Source organism: Sebastes fasciatus, chromosome 10 (assembly GCF_043250625.1).
Source record: "Sebastes fasciatus isolate fSebFas1 chromosome 10, fSebFas1.pri, whole genome shotgun sequence".
Lineage (NCBI taxonomy): Eukaryota > Metazoa > Chordata > Actinopteri > Perciformes > Sebastidae > Sebastes > Sebastes fasciatus.
Window position 1 is genome coordinate 10,282,347 of NC_133804.1, and position 6,033 is coordinate 10,288,379.

A 6,033-nucleotide genomic window follows, 5' to 3' on the forward strand; every position below is an offset into this window, starting at 1 on the left:
TAGAAGGTGGTCTTTGGTTGTTATCTCCACCGCAGTTTCACCCTGAGCAGGGGGGGCGGGGGGGATCTGTAAACAGTGTTAATCACCAGAACAGAATAATGTGATTTGCTCATAATGAGAAAGGGCGTAGCACATCACACTTAGAGCTGTGATTACTGTCATCTCACTGAGTCCCGATGTAGCAGAACTAATTCATACATACAAATGTATGTCTAAAAAAAAAACTGTGAATGCACTTCAGGCAAATTAATAACCAAACAAACCAATGAGCAGTGAAACACACAGATGATGCGTTGAGTCCGACTGCTCTCGGCTTTCTTACGATCATAATACGACGCCGTCGATATCGCCGGGAGCTCTGTTGTCTTCATTTGTACAGAGTTGCGTTTGATTTCTTTAACATTCACACCCGGCTCAGAAATCCTGCTATCCTAGAGGGATGTAAATATCAAAGTGAGAACACAAGGTAAAAGAAAGGTTATGCAAAGGAGCGAGATCTTTATCCCTGCACAAGGAAAACCATCAAGAACAATTTCAACTTCTTTGTTTCCTTTGGTGAAGACGTTTTGCAAACTTAGAGGTCAAACTGTGTGAGACACTTCCCATCCGTGTTGATTTTACACTACTGTCTTGAAGAGAGACAGAGCTTAAACCAAATTGACCTATATGGACATGACATGTTGACTTTAAGTAATGAACAGTTTAACCCCTTACCATTTCGCCCTCTTCTTTAGAGGGGTAGGGGTGGGGGACAGGTAATGTTCAGGAGTATAAATAGTGAACAGTAGATGTCACATAGAAGTGGTGTACATCATGTGAAAGCTGGGAACCTGGAGATTAATTTGAGATGTAGCTCAGCACTGTGTGTCAAGGTGTTCTAGTCATTATTAAGAAATAGAAATTATTTAATAAACTAATTAATTAAAATAAATTGTGAAAGTGTATAGGAGCTTAGAACATTATGATTGAAGTGCCATGATGGCCATTCCCATCCTCTATGTCGCATAAGTTGTTGCAGCAATTTTTGGGTTGATACCATTTGTTAAAAAGATTTGGTAAGAATTGATAAAAAATGATCAATAACCTCTCCAAATTACCACATTAAAACACCAAGACCTTGAGGAACAGCATAGAAAAAGCCATGCTGTGATTCGGTATCAAAAACTTTTGACATTTGGAGAATTCTGCAAGAATTGCATTTTTCGCAGATTGGATGGCGAGCACTTCTGTTCTGGAAACTGCTCAGAAACCCCCTTATTGTCAATCGACCTAGGCCAAGCCATCCATCCGCCGAATGCTCTAGGTCTCTAGTTTGTGGTTGTTAAGTTTCATGAGGTTGTGATTATCTTAGAGGTCACCACAGGTCATTTTATACTGTGCGGTCACATTTCAAAAAATTGTCTCACTACAATGAAATGGCTACTATGGGGACTAACATCATCACACATGAATAAAGTTGGGCTTATTGGATCCACAAGAGTCTCAGCTTTACAGTCATAACCAATTTATGTAATTCCAAGACTGTGGACCCCCAGTATGCAGAAATATTCTAATACTTTATACTAATACTAATATAGAATACATTTATACAGCATTAAAAAAAATGCATGTTTTTTGCCCAAAACTGCATGTGATTATCATAAAGTGGGAATGTCTGTAAAGGGGAGACTCGTGGGTACCCATAGAACACATTTTCAGTCACATATCTTGAGGTCAGAGGTCAAGGGACCCCGTTGAAAATTGGCGTGCCAGTTTTTCCTCTGCAAAATTTTGCGTAACTTCGTAGAGTTATTTAGTGATCTTTGTGACAACCTCTGAAAGACAGAATAGTCGGGCTGTCAGAGTTTTAAGGGGTTAACTTCTCTGTTTCCTTTGGTGATGACGTTTGCAAACTTAGCAAGTGAGGTCAAACTGTGTGACACACTACTTCACATCCGTGTTGATTTTACACTCGCGTCTTGAAGAGAGACGGAGCTCAAACTGAATTTACCTATATGGACATGACATGTTGACTTTAATTAATGAACAGTTTAAACCAGAGTCCATTCACATTTTCAGCACGTTTGCATCCAGAGCAAATTACAATTAGCGTAAGCTCATTGTAAGCTTAAACTCCCTGTCTGTCAATATTGTAGACGACTGGGCGGGTAACGGAGTGCAAGGGTCACAACTGCTGCATGCAGACAATGGCTACAGTGCAAATGACTGTGTCTGCACTCCAGGAATGTTTCGGTGTAATAGAGAAGTGCTTTCGTAGCACTTCTGTGTTAGCGCTAGGGAAACAAAAAAGGGGGGAATTAGGGCACTGCATTGTTGTCACAGTTTACAATATAACCCAACAATTAGCGGTGCTACTTGCTATCCCCAGCGTCCAGTGTGTTAATAGTCTTGGGCGGGTTCCAGTATTCCATTACTGAATAATTGGACAGCAGAGCGGGCCATCGCTGAGCCCCTTGCTCTTGCCAAGGGAGAGGTGAAAGCCTTATTGATCCCGTGTCTGAATCTCTGATCAATCAGCTCAAATCAGCCCCCGGGGACGAGGGAGGGAAAACAGGTGACAAAGGATATCTCTATGACTATGTATATATTAATCACAACAGGGGGAAGAGACGCGCGCAGCATCACAAGCAGAATCCGGCGCCAGTTTTCTCGCTGAATTCTCAAATGGACGGGAAGACCAAGGGGACGAGTGTGTCAGTGTGGTCGGGCGCTCTGCTCGCTCGGTAAAGCCGCCCCCCCGACTCTCCAGGTGACATCAGTGGCAGAGGAGCCTGCTGTGGCTTCCTGTAATTGAGTTAAATAAATGATTGCGCTTCCAGTGGCGGCTGCCGCGGCCTTCAGCTTTATGCCTGGCTAGAGCCACAGCCGATTTAATTAATTTTTAATTAGGAGGGGAAATTGCAGGCCTATTCCACCGGGACCTTTAAGACATCTGTGCATTAGAGATAACATTCTTAAATACCCTGAGCCTCCCAACAGTGGGAGCTTTGAGCGTGGCTCGCACAGTCCAGTGCCACGGGAGGTAGACCGGGGTGCTGTAAAAGTTTTCTGAGTGCATGTCGGTCGCACTCGACGTGATCGGGGTTTGTTGATCGTTAGGGTGAATGTCACCGAGCCCTAGTGAGCTCAAAGCCTCAGACTTTGAGAAGATTTGGCCCATCCATCAGTCATGGAGTTTCATGTCGCTGTCACACGCGGCTTTAATTGAGTGATTGATTGGACTTTCCATCCTCCTGTCACATACAAACACTTACTGTATACCGGCGCAGGCGGCACACCATTAAATTGCGGACTCACACACAGCCCCCCTCTCTACCCTGATGAATATGTAGTGCTGTCCTATTTTGCTTCTCGCCGCGTAATTCCTCACACACTTAGCCTTTGTATGCTGTGGCCCGGGACTTGATGTATGGCAGTCATGGTGTGTAAGAATGTAGCGGGGCGGATGTTCAACAGCCTGTTGGAAGATGTTTTACAGCCCTGGCAAGCAGTATGTTGTCACAATGTGTTCAATATCACAACGCATCAAAAATTTACTGCAGGCTTCCAGCACTTTCCATTCATTGTGCTTTATCGCTATGGCGACACACATTGATCTTGGCAAATAATACTTTTTATTATTGAACATTACCCCACGCACTCCATAATCAGATTTATTTCCTGTCCGGCATGTCTACGCCGAGGCACATGAACAGAGGCAGACATAAAGGAGAGGATTCTTCCCTATATACTTGATGCGATAATATCCATGAAGAACACTTTATCTGAGGAGGAGATGGTATCTGCGTTTGTTATGCCTGAGAAAAACACCTGACCTTCTCTTGGTGATACAGGCTGACAAGTTCTTAAAGAAATATGGGAGACGATAGCAAAAAAAAGCCTCGCGTTTGATCTCGCGGGGTGTCACAGACCATCTGATCATTTTCTGGCTCGCTTTCCGAAGGCAAGTGAGGATGAAAAAGGAGGATAATACAACAACAGGGCTATTAAACCACTGTAGAAATGCGAAAAATTGCTAAATCAATCTGCCATTAATGAATTCCAAAGAGCTGATGGGACTATTATCAGTGGTAGAGATCTGTCTCTCCTCTGCAGAGCAGCACTGTGTTGCAGTGTTCCATTAACAAATGTGTTTTTGGAGGGAGCATTTTGTTGGAAGAGCTGATGGCAGAGCATGGAAGTGCCTAATTAGGCTGCTGTCCAGGAGGCTGTAGTGTGTGTGAGAAACGCCCCATCTCTGGCATTTAATCTAAGCCTGTCACATCCACTTTGCCTCCCCCTCAACCCCCAGAAGCACTCTGAACGAATGGCTGAGGGGACACCTGAATGCATTGCTGTAATTTCCTCTTTGCGAGATGCGGGGTGATATGCCTCTCACATGACACCGGCTGGTGGTCCTCCAGGCCGAACCCTGCGAAAACCCACGAAAAATAATGAATGAAGTACCACTGTGTGTATATGTGAAACAAAAGTGGAAGTGAAGGCACCACGACAGGTAGAGAATAAGTTATAATTGGAAGAAGCAAACAACGACTGCGACCCAATTATTATTTTTTTTACACAGTTTTGTTTTGCCAAGTGACAGACTTGTAAATTGAAATGTCTTCTATTGATCGCAACATATCAATGAGACGCAGAATGAAGACAACACAAAAACTGCAAAGACAAACACTGGTGTCAAACGGGGGTGTGGCTGACAGGCAGGCAGGGAAAAACAACGTGCAGCCTGATGAGAAAACAAGAGATTTTTGAAACACGTTATTTGTCAAATGATCTACATGTGTTTGTTTTTCAGTGACGAACGACAGAAATTTTAATGGCTTAAAGGGTTGATTCAGCCGAATTACAAAAAAACTATCAAACAAACATAATATACCTGCCATCACCCCAAAACAACGGAGGACTTTGTGGTTTGCACAGCACTGAAAAATTAGCACCATCGACATCTCTTTGCAAAATTTCTGTCCACATTACTGTGGATAATCTGCCACTAGCTGTGAACAGTTTTCACTGGAACTACTTTCTAATAAAGAAATAGTCCCTAAGAGATCTGTGTGTTTTATCTAGAGTATAGGAGATGCTTTGTCTGGAAAGTCATACTGCTGTTGAATTTTTTCAAATGTAATTTTTCAATACTATCTGCATCACATATGACATCCCATTCTCCTCCATGGAATTGGCGTTGTAGCATGCATTACACGTTCTTATCCCAACTCGTCACATACTGCCACTTTGACACGCCCCTTGGTGTCACTTTAGGTTTAGGTAACAAAACCACTTAGTTGGGTTGGGTTAAAGCTACTACATTTGTAAAGTGAAAATGAAACTGAACGTTGTGAACACGGAACACGAACGAACAGCTGATTGTGGTGTGAAAATGAATCTCAACACAAAGGACACAAACAGCAGTCTCCTGGATGAAAGCCTTGTGTTTGTTGGACCCATTCACCTCCCCTCCCGCTTGCTCTTAGTGTGTCTTTTCCCTCTTTAAACTACGTCACCACTTTCCCTGAGCGTCTCATACCGACGCTACACAGTGCCTTGTGCGGCAGTGTCACACGCCGACGGCCATGATAAAGCGGCGGTATTTGACACCCTGGGGAAGGAGAAGGGGCTGGCTTGCACTATGGGTATGAAATAGATATCAAAAAACTTAGAAGGCTGCATAAAACAAAAAAAAATATCTGTATGGCTAAACACCACAAGGGGTGGACACAATTTTTTTTGGTAACGGGTGAATCAACCCTTTAACTACTGGGCTTTAAAGTCAATATTGCACTTTGTTTTCAAGTTAATAGGTCACTTAATGCAAATCAGAAAAAAGAAAAATATTGACTGTGATGGTCCGTTTTTAATCGACAGATGACCAAACTCCATCCAGAGGAAAACTGTAAGATATGATCGAAATCTGAAAGAAAATTTCAAAGCGCTAAAAAATAGTTTCTTATTAGTGATGTGTATCATGTAGACAGTTTCAGTAGCTCTGAGTTTTGTTTTTAATTTTTACTTTTCTGTTTGTGTAGGGATTAAAAG